Source organism: Nomascus leucogenys, chromosome 10 (genome assembly GCF_006542625.1).
Source record: "Nomascus leucogenys isolate Asia chromosome 10, Asia_NLE_v1, whole genome shotgun sequence".
NCBI classification, from domain to species: domain Eukaryota; kingdom Metazoa; phylum Chordata; class Mammalia; order Primates; family Hylobatidae; genus Nomascus; species Nomascus leucogenys.
In genome coordinates, this window is record NC_044390.1 from 90,238,188 (window position 1) to 90,253,518 (window position 15,331).

A 15,331-nucleotide genomic window follows, 5' to 3' on the forward strand; every position below is an offset into this window, starting at 1 on the left:
CGAGCCTTGTTCAAAGTTGTGTCCCCAGGGCTCGGCCACAGCAGTTGCTTAATAAAGGTAGGTACCCAGCAAATATTTGTTAGATAAAAGATTTTAATTCCAAACTCTCTCCCAGAACAGTTGTCTGACCTTGAGCAGGTGACCCAACTTCCAGGCCCCTTCCTGGAACAGATTCTCGTCCATCTTCCCTGACTGTTTCCCAAGGTGACAGTGAAAAGCCAGATGCAATGCACTCAGGAAGCTGCCCAGCAGTGGGGCTCTGCACCCGGGGCTCACATGACAAGCAGGGGCTCACTGAGTGACTGGCAAGGAGCTAAGAGTCCCCAGGGTGGCAAGACCCAGCCAGGAGAGTCTGCTGGTAGATACAGCCCAGGGACAGACAAGTCCAGAGGTTCTACTAGCCTTGAGCCTAGGGCAAGAGGTCGCCATGCCCTGGCCCCTAGCCCAGCTCTGTTCACTACTCTTGGGGCTTAAATCATGCCCTAAGCCCATGTCCGCTGTGGGGAGCAGGACTGGGCCCTGAAAGCTATCAGACTGCAAACAGAAGATCACATTAAGTGGTGTTAACAAGGGCCTGGGAGCTGGAGCAGGTCCCTGGCCTGTGTGGGCCTTAGTATCCCAGCTATAGTGAAGGGGTTTGAGCTGGACCATATCCAAGGGCCCCAGGACCGTGTAGGCAATGGCACCGCTGTCACAGCTGCTGTCATCAGCACCCTCAGGGCCTCGTGGCAGGCATTCATGTTGGTGTGGGCATCAGGGAAGGTCTGTCCCACTGGACAGAGGCCTCCTAGAACACCCAGGCCGGGCAGCCCAGAGGAACATGACACACGCTGAGTCTGGGAAGTAGGCGTCGTCCCCCCTCCCAGCTCCACTGGCTACCCTGAGGAGCAGAGATGCCCATGGGATGGGCTCCCTATGGGACAGGACGCTCCTCGGTGTGCCACTTCCTCAAGCCAGGCAGTAATAGCTTACACAGGCCAGGTCTCTTCCAAGGAGGAGCTGGGGAACTTAGGCCTGCCCCCCATGCCTTCTAAATAACCCCACAGGACCAACCGGTTCTTCAGACCAGGCTAGTTGTGGGGGCAGCCCTAAGGGCCCCGCATCAACGTGCCCCTTCGTGCATCTGCCCAACCCAGAGAATGCCGTGACGTGTGACTCATGTTGGGGCCACATGGAAGGGATATCACCGAGTCATCAGCTCCGCCCTTCCTAGCTGCAAACGGGGGGATGCAGGAAAGGAGGCCAGCAGAGAGAGGGAGTTGAACTCCGTTCTGCCCCCAGGAGCCTATCCAGCTGGCCCAGCTCAGTGTGATTCCAAGTGACTCAGGAAAGCTGCCCTGGGTCTGTCTGAGTCAGTGTCCCCATCTATCAGGTCCGACCTGGGATCCTCGAGTGTCCACTGTTGCTTGGGAGGGAGCAACAGGCTGAACTCTTGAGTAGGGTGGGCAGAGGGCTGCAGGCAGCAGAGGGGGACAGGCATGCCGGCTCTTCTCTAAGTTGAGGCTGCCAGCTGGTGTCTCAAGCATAACTTCCAGCCCCTGCTCTTTCTGGGTCCAGGGAAGGCCCCTCCTTGGCACTGCAGCCATACCCAAGTTCCAGCCACGAAATATGGAGCTGCTCATCTTTTCCCTGTGCTCCCCATGAGCCACACTGCTGACCACATGTTGTGCTTCCTAGGGTGGAGGACAGCCAGAGAGAGACCCGCGGGCTGGATAACTCTGCTGCCCACCTTCCCCTGAAGGCAAGCTCAGTCCAGGGAGTGGCTCTGGATTCAGGTGGCTGGCAGGGCACAAACGGCTAGATGATCACACCTCCTGACAGAAAGCTCTGCTGGCTAAGACACCGCACTGGCTCTCTAAACATTTGGGAACATGAAAAGCAGTGGTTGGCCTGGCCCTGATCCTAGGACAGCCTCTGGTACAGAGCAATCTGACACGGGAGGAGAGCCCTGCAAGACGATCATCCGCTTCACACACTCCTGTGATGAGGCAGGCAAGAAGCACGGAATCTTGAATTCTCGCACAACGCCCATGGGGGGACCATCACTCCCATTCCACACAGTAGGAAACTGAGGTGCAATGGGATTAAGCAGCTTCTGTGGATCACACAGCCAGGACTCAAACCCGAGCCTATATGACTACGAAGTTTTACTCTTCCTACCAGCTTAGGAAGGTCCTAGAGCAGCCCAGTCCCGATCCTTTCCATCTCAGGAACCTAGAGTCCTGGAAAGGGGACTTCAGCCATGCAATTAGCACAGGCCCAGCAGGCAAATGAAGTCAGGCAGAAGGAGTGTTTTAAATTTACCCATTCCCCATTCCCTGTCTGCACAGGCTTGACAAACCTGTTCACAGCCACAGGCTGTGATAATGGTGTGCCCACGCCTAGAAAGCTGTGAAGTGCTTTACAAGGGCACAGGGTGACAGGAAAAGTGAGGACGCTGGCACGAAACAAAGTGCTGGGCACACACCATCCATTTGTCCTTCCCATTCTCCTGAGGGCACCCATCGCTAACTCTGCTGTGCACACCAGGAAACTGAGGCTCCGAGAGGTCAATGGAATTCTCCAAGATCTTATAATTAGGCTGATGGCAGACAGGGGACAGGGACAAGGTCTTCTAACTTGCATTCTCTCCTCCCCTCCAGCCCCTGAGCATAGTCTTGCTTAGAGAAAGGTGATGGGGACTTGATGTGGAAAATTCCTCTCACTATGGCAACAAGGTGGGGAAACTGAGGCACAAAGTAGCCAGCAAGTTAAGACTGGCAATTGTCCCCCTCCTGTCTTCTCCCAAGACACACCTACCATTTGCAGAGTGACAGAGCATGTTCAAGTCCCTCATTCATTCATTCCCACCAAACTTGGCTTTGTCAGGGAGACAGTCAGGTCTCAGAGAGGTCCACTGGGGCAGAGCTGGGACCCCAGACTCTCGGACTCCAGGTCTAGTGCTCCCTGTCAACAGCTGCTCAAGGTTTTGAGGTTAAACATTCATCTGAAAGGGGCTTTCAGGATGCCGGCGGTAGCAGAGAGGGCCACAAAGCTGACCTACTGGGTAAACTTGCAACTAAACATTGGACCAAACAAAACCAGCACCCAGTCAGGAAAGCATCATAAGATACAACTTTCCCTCACCTGGAGGTCTGGAAGAAGAGGCTGTGGCCACCAGGCAAGGGCCCTGGGGAAGTCATCCAAGCCAGAATCCGGAGCCCCAACAGGGATCAAGGAAGGAGCCTGACTTCCGAGGCCTGGTGTTTAGGGAGAGCCCTGCCTCTTGAGAGTTTGGCTGGTGTGATTCCATCGCCTGCCCCCCTCCCCAGAGCTCCCTATCCCCTTCAGGGATGGCCAGCTGTCTCCAGCTTCCATGAGGATGGAGCTTCCGTTTTATTCACTTGGCTTCTCATGGGTCGTTAAGGTACACACCCTCTGCTGTTTGTTACATCAGTATTCTGTCAACCTCTTAGGAAGAGCTCTTAAATGAATGAATCTTTTTTTTTTCTATATTTCATTTTCATATAGTCTCTAAGCTACGGAAAAATTGCAAAACTAACATAAGAACTCCCCTCTACGCTCTACCCAAAAGCAGCAATTGCTTCCCTTTCGTTCCATCTGCCTTGCGTCTGTGCCCCTCCTGCTCTCTGTGTGCAGCTCTGGGCATAAACGCTCCTGACCCATTGAAGAGTAAGTTATGGGAATGCCTTGTCTCTAACAACAGCCTACCATTCGCCACTGCCTACACAGGTGGTTCATCTCCACGCACGTCACACCTGTTCTCTGTGGTGAGACACATGAAGTAGACAGTGTTATCTCCATGTTACAGGTGAAGAAACTGAGGCACATATCTCCTCATGTGCAGTGCTGCTCCTACTAACCTGAGCCACCAATGCTGAAATCCTCAGCCTAAAACACATAGACCCCACGATGCAGACTGTCTTTCTGATGATATATGATGTAGCAATTTTTAAAAGAAAGGGAGCCACTCTGCTCCTATAGCAGAATAACACTGGATCAGGATCAGAGTGACCTGGATTTTCCACAGTGTAGAGTGGCCTCATGTACTCTGGGTGGAAGCCCTGGGGCAAGTGAGTGGTAGGGCAGATGCAGGGGGCTCTCCTCCAGCTCAGCCCCAGGCTGCCTGCTCCTTCCTCTCTCTAATTCCTTCCTTTTCTCTTCTCAGACAACTAAGGTGGGTGGCTGTGGAGTGCAGGGAGAGTGAGCACCCCCCAGCTCTCCTCACCCAACCTCCTCGGCCTCCTCCCACATTGGGCACCCACTGAAGGACAAGGGCTGAATATAGTCTTCAGGCCAAGAGCCCAGCAGCCATGCCCGGTGCAGAGCAAGTTGCATGTAGAACTAATGAGTGAGGGAGAGGGAGGGAGGGAGGGAGGGAGTGAAGGAGTGAAAGAGCCAGGGATCCAAGTTCTGGTTCTGCCTTCACAGGCAGGCCACTCAACCCTCTGAGACTCCGTCTGCTTATCTGTAAAATGGGAGCAACGCCAAGTACTTCCAGGGTGGCTGCAAACTGTTAAATCACATGAGACTTGGGAAAGTGTCTGTGAAGTGGATTTAAGATCCCAGTGCAGACATGGGTTAAGGAGTTTGCTGAGCCCTGCTCTGGGAATTGAAGCAGAAAACAGGGAGAAACAGAATGCAGAAAGTTAAAGATGCCCAAATACAAATGCCACACTCACACTCACTGCACACACTCTCACATACCTCATAGGCACACAAAGGCACATATACATGCCACACACATGCGCACACACACCTCACACACACAACATACCACAATGCACATATAAATACACACATGTCCATATGCACACACCATACACACTCACATATACACCCCCCGACATGCACACACCACACACGCATATGCAAACACATCACACACCTCACATGGACACACACATGCCTACACATCTACACATACACCCACCCACACACACACACACATACACAAACACACACACAGCCTTACAGCTCAGCACACCTTAAGCTTATCAGTCTCTGATGAATCCCTTCCCTTTGGGCTAGAGGCCCTCAGAAGCCCTGGACAGAAAGCCAGCACCCAGAGGCTCCCCTGCAGACACAAACATGCCAATCTCTGTAACACACCAGACCATGCAACAGAGCACCAGGGAGGAAAAGAGGGATCAGAGGCAGCTCTTTCCAGAAGTGGACAGGGACAGTTGTCTCAGTCAGGTGAGATACTGAGCTGTAAAGCAGTGCATAAAAAGGACAGCTGTCTGATCTTACCAATCCTGGGAACCGTTTACATGGGATCATGTTAGCATGAGAAGAATGCCAAATGGTAGGTACACCCCTGCTAGCAGGCAGGGAAAACATATTTGTGTGTGCGTGCATGTGGGTGTGAGCTTGTGAGTTGCATGTGTGTGCCTGCATGGCATGTGCACATGTATTTGTGTGAGTGTGCATGTGGGGAGACTGTGTGTGTATCTGCAAGCATATGTGCATTTCTGTATGTGCACATGTGGGCAAGGGCATGTATGTGCATGTATAAGTACGTGTGTGTTCAGGAAACTCACAAGAGAGACTGGGGAAGAGTTTAATGTTCATGAGCTTCTCTCTTCCTGCAGTTTAAGTCATCATGCAACACCACCAACAGACTTTTTCAAAGCTAGGCACGGGCTGGGCGGGGGCCAAGGCAGATGTTCTGAGTCCCAGAATCTCTGACCCACATCAGAGCGGCCTGTCCTGCCCAGCACAGCCTGGGTGGTGGACTCCACCATGCTGCAAGCCAGGCCAGGGAAAAATAAATCAGACTTTCTCCTGGGAGCTTCATTGGCTTCGTGAGATCTGTCTGAACCACAGGGCTTCCCACCACGCCCTTCCCTGAATCCCAGCACTCCTGTCAAATTAAAGAAAGAACCACTCACCGCCTGAAAGCCAGCCAATGCGATGATTATTCCAATTTTCCTGGAATGAGCTTTCCACACTTTCACAGGCTGGAGCCATCGGCAGCCCAGGCTCCCACCTCTCCAAGCTGCTCTCACGCCCCCTGCGGCTCCTTTCAAGTCAAGTCACCACTCCATGAAGTTACACTTTAGAGCAGCCGCTGAGAAAGGACACAGGAGGGCGGAGAGGCTGGGGCAGAGCACTCACGATCTACCTCAGGCAAATGCAGCCAGGCTGGAGGAGCTGGCCTCTCTCCTCAAAAGCCAGCTTGGCTCTGGCTGTTCTTTTGACTTTTGGGCTTGGTAACTGAACACACGCTTGCATTGCCCTGAGCTCACATGAAAGCCCTCAGGGCAGAGGAAGCCCAGCTGCAACGGCAGGGCCAGGTGCCTCCCATAGAGGCTGAGAGCAGAGATGAGGATCGGGTGCTGCCACTCGTGGGCTGGCCTTTAAGGTGTCACATCAGATTTTCCGCTCGCTAGCAAACCAAAACCAAACCAAACAAAACTAGCACATGGCCTCCCCGCCCATCACATAACTCGTAAACCCATCAGAATTCCCAGCAACCAACCAGAATCCAGATGCCTGTAATGTCGTTAAGAAGCCTGTACACCGCCCAGATGCCAGGAGGGTCTGGGTGATTCTCCAGCCCCAAAGCAGAGGAAGAAACAGCACAGACCTGTGCAGACACAAAAGCATTCCTCTCATCCTGCCCAGTCGTAACCCATCTGATTGCTCAAAGAGAAGCACCAAGAATTGAGGGTCTCTGGGGGGCTCAAAGGCAGTTTTAAAGAAACAGGGCTTTGGGGAGATAAACATAGTTTAAAGATGCCCAACCACAGAACCACACAGGGAGTCCTGTCTCAGGCCACCTTCAAGGCTCCGATGCTGTTATTAAAACAATCTGACAGAGAGAATGCTGAAACAAAAAACAGAATCCAATCAGATGCTCATGAGGCTGAAGTCCTACATTCAACTATTCACTTTGTGAGCCAACTCTGGTCCCACTCTCAATCCCCACTGCACCCTGAGACACAGACACATACCTGAACATCTAGACTTCTCTGCAGTCAGCCCTCCAAGTTGAGTGCCTCTTTCAGAGTTGACTATGGGTTCCCTGGTACCTGAACTCTGAAGCTCCCTGGTGAGTCAGACGGGGCTACTTGGTGTACACTTTCTATTTAAAGATCAGACAGGGCTTACTCTCAGACACCATTCAAACCCATAACTTCTAAGAACTGGGTGCTAAATCCGGTTTCTTTGGCCCTCACTTTCCATCAACACGGGAGCTGTTCTCGTTGACAACCAGGGGTTCTTTTTTCCATTGCCTGCTGCACAGGAAGCAGAGGTCACGGTGGGAGCTGCCTGTGCCGGGCATGGGTTGGAGTGTGTCTCCCCGGGCTGCGCTGCTGAGGGGTTAGCCTCACAGATTCCCTCTGGGAAAGCCACTTAAGAGTCATTCTGAATGCATCTACTGGGGATGGGGAAGAAATGATGCAGAATGTTGACCCACTGGGCAGCAGGCTTGAAATCCTGCCTGAACCAAACTGTGCCGAGGGGCTGTCCCAAACAGATGGTGCTATCCAGACAGACACACTGGTAGGGCCGCTCTGCCTGAAGCCAGCCAGCAGATGATCCTCCCTACACCACCTTCTTGGAAATCTTGGTTATGGGGGATATCGGGGTGGGGAGAGACACTCCTTGTTATCAGGGGTGGGGAGGGAGAAAACATTTCCTCACTGAACTCTCATTTTCAGACAATGAAGGATTGGTCAGAGAGACAGCCAACCTGTGGCCAACAATCACCACTCCAGAGCCCTGCCCCATCTAGGGCACACGTGCATGCCTCTAAATTTCCTCCCCTCTCCTTGGTCCAACCACACAGTCCAGGAAAGCAGATTTTCTGTGCTCCGTGGCAATCACGGTGGAAAATGGAAGTACAATGGAGTGCTGTACCTACCCGAGCACCAGGAGGCAGGAGCTGAGCTACTCACAGACTCCCTAGAGGAGAACTCCATGCACCCAAACTCTGCTGTGCCCCCTCTGAGCTCTGAGCACGCCAGGTGAGGCCTCTCCCTCTCTCTCTCCCTCCATCCCAGCTCTTCGGAGAGAAAGCAAGCAGCCCGCGTGACCAGACAGAGCCTTCCTTGCTAATAAACCCCTCCTGAGGCTGTGACATGTTTCAGAAGGAGCAGAAAATTACCTTTTAGGAAGCCAATGTGAGGGAAGGGGTGGGGGGACAAAGTATCAGAGCCAGGAGGTGCGCACCACAGGAGCCGGGCTGGGGTCGCGCAGCAGCCTCCCATCCCTGCAGAGGTCCACTGAGCTCCCCATGCTGCCGGCCTCAGGGGGCCGCCCCCAGCACGCGGCTCTCCCAGCAGCCCATGCCTGGAGACAGAGGACACTGAGGAGCACGCGTGTCCCCAGGATGGGTGGACGGAGGAGCTGCGAGCCTGTGCAGGGATGCCGGAGGAAGGGAGAAAGGCAGGCCGGAGAGGAAGGGGTGGGGAGCGGAGAGGGAGGGCGGGAAGGAGGGAGAATTGATTTTCTCTCCTCCACTGGGACCACTGAGCTGAGTTGCCATGGAGAAAGGGGAGCCGCTGGCAGAGCCCAAGGCGGGCGGAGGAGCCATATGCCAGAGGGAAGGCATCAGCAGAGAGCCAATCCCACAGTTCTGCTGCTGCAGCCTCCCCCATACCAGGCCTCAGGGTCCAGGTGGCCAGGTGGGGAGGGGTACCGGCCAGACCGGTGGGCAAAAGCAGCAGCTGGTGGCCACCACCACGCCAAGGAAAAGGGAGGAGATGGGGGCTTTCTCGCCTGGCTCGTGGTGCTCTGCTGCCCCAAGAGCCTGGGCCCTCCGTCTGACGCCACGCTGCCCAGCCAGAGCCTGAAGTCGGGACCCCAGAGACTAAAGTGACCCTCTCCCCGGGCTTAGGTGTTACCTGGTGTTTGGGGAGGCGTTGCGGATTTCCACCTGCCTGGCCTCCCTGTTTCTAAAAACCTGTTGCCAAATCCTGAGTCACATCTTGCCACCCTCAGGGATGAGGGGATACCCACCTATGGAAGGGCTCCGATGGCCCAGTGCCACCCATGTGGGAAGCAGAGGAGAAGGGAGGCTGCTGGGCACAGCAGGGGGAGGGGGCTCTCCTGGACACACTAGCAGGTGGATGGGGACTCCCAGGCTCGCCACGCTGGGTGGCGTCTCCCATCACGCCTGTGCCAGCCTCACTGCTGCAGCTGCCCACGTCCCAGCTTCGATACTGGCTTCAGCCACCTGGCCCCACTCATACTGGGAGCAGCGAAATGGGGCTGGGGAGAGAGCCACGAGACCTCAGTGGGGTTGCAGTCTCTCTCCTTGGAGATCGCATGACCAGGGGCAAGTCTGGTCACTTCCTTGAGCTTCTATCTCCTTATTACAGACAGAGATGATACCACGTTCTACTAACTGGCACTCCCAGGCACTCAGACGTGGCAGGACTTGGGGAAGGCTCAGGGCAGGCACTAGTGCTGTCCTGGGCCCATCTCAGGAGCTGCGGTCTCCTTAGGGCTGGGAGCACAGTAGCAGAATCCCCCAGCCTCCTATCTCTCCCTGCTCACTTGGCAGACCCCTCAGGACTAAAACTACAGTAGGTCTGCAGCCGGCACCAGAGCCTACCAGGCCCAGCTGCCCTGACACAGAGACATCTAAGTTGGGGCACAGCCCAATCCTGTCGCTTTCTCCCTCAGTGTTTTATTTCACTTCTTTTTCTTTTTTCTTTTCTTTTTTTTTTTTGAGACAGAGTCAGGCTGGAGTGCAGTGGTACGATCACGGCTCACTGCAACCTGCACCTCCTGGGCTCAAAACAATTCTCCTGCCTCAGCCCAAGTAGCTGGGATTATAGGCGCCCACCACCACACCCAGCTAATTTTTGTATTTTTACTAGAGACAAGGTTTCGCCATGTTGGCCAGGTTGGTCTTGAACTCCTGACCTCAGGTCATCCACCCATCTCGGCCCCCCAAAGTGCTGAGATTACAGGCACGAGCCACGGTGCCCGGCCTCTCTCTCACTGTTTTATGATGAAAGTGTTCAAGCATATGGCAAAGTTGAAAACATTTTATAATGAACATCCATATATTCACCATCTAGATTCTACCGCTTCTTCTCACTTTTTTTATTGCAGTAAAATACATATAACACAAAATTTACCATTTTAACCATTTTAAAGTGTTCACTTCAGTGGCATTGAGTATATTCACAATGTTGTGCAACCACCACCTCTATCTAGTTCCAGAGTTTCAGCATCCCAAAAGGAGACCCATTAGCAGTCTCTCTCCAATCCCCTCTCCCCCAGCCCCTGTCAACAACCAATCTACTCTCTGTCTGTCTCTATGGATTTGCCTATTCTGGACATTTCACATAAATGGACTCATAAACTACACGGCCTTCTGTGTCTGGCTTCTTTCACTCAGTATCCTGTTTTCGAGGTCCATCCACGTTGTGGCGTCTGTCAGTCCTTCGTTCTGTTTTATGACTGAATCGTACCCCAGTACATAGATGGACCACATTCTGCTTATGCATTATCCATCAGCCAATGGACATGTGAGCTGTTTCCACCTTTTGGCTATTGTCACATTTTTTTTTTTTAAGAGACAGGGTCTCGCTCTGTTGCCCAGGCTGGAGTGCAGTGGTGTGATTATAGCTTACTGCGGCCTCGACCTCCTGGATTCAAGTGATTCTCCCGCCTCAGCCTCCTGAGTATCTGGGAATACAGGCCAGGGTCATGCCACCGCGCTCAGCTTCTCACTTTTAAAATGAAGTCTTCAGAGCCCAGTGAAATGTCCTAGAGCCCCTCCTAAGGGACTTGTTCCCAAAGTTGCAGGCCCAGAGGCCCTAAACTGAGTGCTCATCTCACCCTGCCTTCCACTAAAGCAATGCTCCTCACGGGTGACCAAGTAAGGGAGGCTCCAGCTGGCCCTGGGGCCCAAGGCAGAGATCCTAAAAGCCTGTGTGTAGCCCACAAGTGGGCCTCCAGCCTCCTCCAACCCATCCCAGGTAAGCAGCCAGCTGGGCAGGGAGACACATGCATGTGCCAATCCCACACCCATGCTTTGAGATCAAACGAAACCTGGTGCCAGGACCACTGGCACTCACTGACTACGTGACTAGCCAGTCATCACCCCTCTCTGAGCTTCAGCTTCTTCAGCTGTGAATGGGGCAACAATCTCTACCCCATGGGGTTGCTCTAGAGATGATGCTGGCGCCGCCCAGTAGAACTTTCCCCATTGATGAACATGTTACACACCTGCACTATCCAGTGCAGCTGCCGTGACCTGCCACTGGCCCCAGGTGGCTACTAAGCACTTGAAATGTGATGAGTGGGAGTGGGAAATAGAACTTTTCCATTTTATTTCACTTTAATTTATAATTGAACTTAAATAGTCACACTAGACTGGTGGTCAGTTCTAAGGCCTGATGACAAGTGTAAAAGGACGCATGGTCCAGGCCCAGGCCTAGCTCCTGGTCTCTTGCCTCAACCCCTCCTCTCCTACTTACCCTACAGTGTCTGGGCAGGGAAGCAGGCTCTGTCCACAGCCTAGCTCCAGAGGCACCTCTAAAAGGACAGAAGGTGGATGGTGGGGCTCTCAGGGAACAGCACAGACACCAACTGGGGAGTGGGCACCATAGACTCCATAATGCCTTGGGTCTGGAACCGCAGGCCTCTCCTCTGCCCTGTTCTAGAACTCCCCAACTGCTGTTTCCCCTAGCAACTCCTGAGGTTATCCCTGGAATGTCTGGGCAGGGGCTGTAAAATTGGAACAGGTCCCCCCTGCAATCCCTCATGTGGTGGCAGAGACCCCTGAGGGGATGTGCAGAGGGCCTTGGTTCTCGGCTGGGCTGTTGAGCTGGGCACTCAGGGAGTTTCGCATAGCCACGAAGCTACTCTCTCAGGCTCCTCTGGCAGGGAGCGTCAGGATGAGAATCCAGACCTGACTGCCACCCAGCCCTCTCACTTTGCAGATGCAAAAATCCAGACTCAGAAAGGGAAGTAACTTCTCCAACAGGGCGGGGTCTGAAGCCCAGGGTCCCGACCCCACCAAGCTGGCCCTGCAGGAGCCTCCTGAGAGGTGTCTCGGGAGCAGACCCAGGGGAAGGGGGCACTGTGCACCCTTGCTGGGTAGGCAAAAGTCTGTCTGCTTCTTGGCAGCTGTGTGGCTTCAAAGGCCCGCCAGCAGGGACTGAAGACTGAGCAAGCCACCCCTCTCCTGTCCCAGACCCACCTGAACCCACCAAAGCTGGGAAAGGAGGGGTTGTGGAGACTCCAGAAAAACAGGAAAAACTTAAACACAATCACTAAGTAAAGCATCGTTAACTCCTGTTGTGCTGAGCCCACAAACCGGTAGGAGTCACGCAGAGGTGGGAGCTGCAGCTGAGGATGGGCCTGTACCCCCACCCTGCAAAGCCTTCTCCTGGCTCCCTCAACAGACTGGCCAGAAGGACCAGGACATGCTCAAAGCCCTGAATGGCCTCTCTCCACCCACTCAGAGTGAGGGCCTGCAGGCTCTGCCCTGCCACCTCTCCGCCCTGGCAAGGCCGTGGGCAAGTTCCCGCCTTGGGGCATCTGTACTTGCCACTCTCCCTCCCCTCTGCTCAAGGGCCCCTTCTCACTAAGGCCTTTCTTGACACCCTGATGTAAAACTTGGCCCTGACTCTAACCCTGGCATTCCTCGGACCCTTTCTAATTTTATTCAGAGCGTTGATCGTTATCTAGTACCCGACTTACTTTTCTTTCTTCTTTCCTTTTTATTTTAAAAATTGTACATGTAACATAAAATTTACCATCTTAGCCACTTCTTTATTTTCATTTTTTTGAGACAGAGTCTTGCCCAGGCTGGAGTGCAGTGGCACGATCTCAGCTCACTGCAACCTCTGCCTCCCAGTTCAAGCGATTCTCATGCCTCAGCCTACAAATAGCTGGGATTACAGGTACCCACCACCATGCCCGGCTAATTTTTATATTTTAGTAAGACAGGGTTTCACCATGTTGGTCAAGCTGGTCTCAAACTCCTGACCTCAACTGATCCGCCTGCCTCGGCCTCCCAAAGTGCTGGGATTATAGGCATGGCCACCGTGCCTGACCCATCTTAGCCACTCCCAAGTGCACACAGTTCCATGGCATTAGGCACATTCACATTGTTGTGCAACATCCCCACCATCCTTATCCAGAACCAATTCACCTTCCCCAGCTGAACTCTACGCATTAAACACTAACTCCCCATTCCCCCTTCACCAGCCCCAGCACTCACTGTTCTACTGTCTGTCGCTGTGCATTTGACAACTCTAGGGACCTCATCATATAATCACGGTAAGTGGAATCATACAGTATTTGTCCTTCTATGTCTGGTTTCTTTCACCGAGCATATCTTATGGGTTCATCTATGTGTCACAGCATGTTCTTTTTAAAATATTGTCTGCCCAGGCACAGTAGCATATGCTTGTAGTCCCAGCTACAGGAGGCTGTGGTGGGAGGATCGTTTGACCCAGGAGTTTGAGTCCAGCCCCCTTGGGCAACACAGCGAGACCCCGTCTCTAAAAAAAAAACAAAAAAGTTTTTAACTCTCTGTCTCTCCTACTAGAATGGAGTCTCCATGAGGGCAGGGATGTTGGTTGGCTGTATCCTCGGGCTGGAAGAGCACCGGCACGCAGCAGGCACTGAATAGAATTTCTAAATATACAAACGGATGAACCAATGGATGGATGGATGAATGAAGACCCTGTATAGGTCAGTGCCTCAAATGTCTGTGCCTGGCCTGGAGTTATGTCCTTCACCCCCACTGTAGACTAACTCCTGGTCCCACCCTACAGCTTGGGAACTGAAGCCCCAGGCCTACCATCCCTGAGCGGTAGCGGTGCTCAGCGTGGCAGGATGCCCCACTTGATGGTAGGCTTCTCCCAGATGGCTAATTGCTTCGAGTCTTTCCCCCAGATGTAACATGTCTATGGGAGGATTATGACATGGGCAGATGAGAGTCCCCAGCCATGGAGGTGACAATGGGCCCTGGAGCCTCACAGGGCCGCAGCCACCAGGAAGAGGCATGGAGGCCAGGAAGGTCCTGGAACACCAGAATTCGGCCAACAGAGCCTGAAGCCAGCACGTCGTGGAGGGGCAGCAGCCTGGGGGCATTCAGGAGACCTGGAGATGTGGCAGCTGGCCAGGAGCTGGGCTACAACCTTGACAATCACTAACCTCTCATCTCCTCATCCTGCCAGGCTATTTATAGCCTCCCTCTCTCTGAAAACTCCTTCACCCATTTTTCTGAGCTTAACAAGCTTGGTAAATTGAAATCAGGTGGACCACCTCCCCAACCTCAGCAAGCCTGCTGGGGTGACTGCACTCAGGCCAGGCCTGCTGGCAGCTCCTGCTCCATGACAGGGACCCTTGAGGGCCTGCTGAGAGTCACAGGTTGGGGTGTCCCCAGGAAGGTGGCATCTAAAGAGAGGGCAGCAGCTGGGCACGCAGGCAGACCTCAGCCAGAGATGCTGGACAATGGTGACCCCAGAAGGGCTCAGCTCACCCCAGGCCTCCTCCCTGCTTCAGGAAAAACAAACAGATTGGGACAGTGGAAAAACAGCTGTACCTTTAAATTATCTGGCCCACAGATATGAAAAACATTTGCATGCTGAAGCTGTTTGCATCTTCGGTTATTTTTAGGGTGAACCCAGTTGCCTCCCCTTGGAACCGGATGAAGCCCCAGAGGCACGTAGTCCTTTTTCCCAGACGGGGGTCCTGGTCCTGTTTCCCTGGGAATAAGGCTTGAGCATGAGCTCTCTGGGACCTAGTCCCCGACCAGAACCACACAGTGCATTCAGGCTCGGGAGGAACTGGAGCACCAGGGAGCCAAGGCTGCAACTTTGAACATTTGCCACTGCTGACATCATGGCCACCCACCTGGGGCCAGAAAGAGCCCCTCCGCTGCCCCCAGAGCATGGGTGAAGAGATGAACGCTTAGCCTACTGCCTCCTCTCATGCCAGGCCCAGCTGATGGGAATATTTTGCTGAGATATTTCTAGAGCCAGCAGCAATTAAAGCAGATTTTCTCTTCCACGCTCCTTCCCCAAAACAAGAATAAATCAGTCCTACCAATTTCCCAGCTAATGATTTCCTCCATTAAATTAAAAAGAAGAAGAAAATGTTTTCTTAAATGGATTACCAGCCCTGTGCTTTCAGAGACCATGTGACCTGTCAACTCCTTTTAAAGTCTGATACATCAAAGTCCCTGAATTAATTTTTAATAAATAAAAAAGTCATAGTCTAAGAAGCACCATCCCACACACCCCCCTCCCCTGTCAAGGGTCAGCTCTGAGCTGACTCTGGGAAGCCAGCTTAATCGGGCCAAGTATGGCTCTTAATAGAGAACCAGATCCATTCCACAGATGGG

General features: G+C 53.3%; 1 protein-coding gene and 1 long non-coding RNA gene across 4 annotated transcripts in view; one reads left to right on the forward strand and one right to left on the reverse strand.

Annotated features, from left to right (window-relative positions):
• PITPNM2 (phosphatidylinositol transfer protein membrane associated 2) overlaps nt 1–15,331 on the reverse strand; it is a 187,238-nt gene that overhangs the window by 88,726 nt on the left and 83,181 nt on the right. Inside the window, exon 1 of one of the 3 annotated variants that reach the window (XM_030821594.1) lies at nt 8,117–9,679. The exons of the other annotated variants lie outside the window; for them this stretch is intronic. The gene's annotated coding sequence lies outside the window, so the exon portion shown is untranslated. Of the gene's footprint in view, nt 1–8,116; nt 9,680–15,331 lie in introns of those variants that run through there. 3 annotated transcript variants of the gene reach the window in all.
• Nucleotides 11,209–15,262, forward strand: LOC115837012. The gene is made up of 3 exons (XR_004032079.1): nt 11,209–12,291; nt 13,186–13,257; nt 13,529–15,262. It is a non-coding gene; the product is annotated as an uncharacterized LOC115837012 (long non-coding RNA).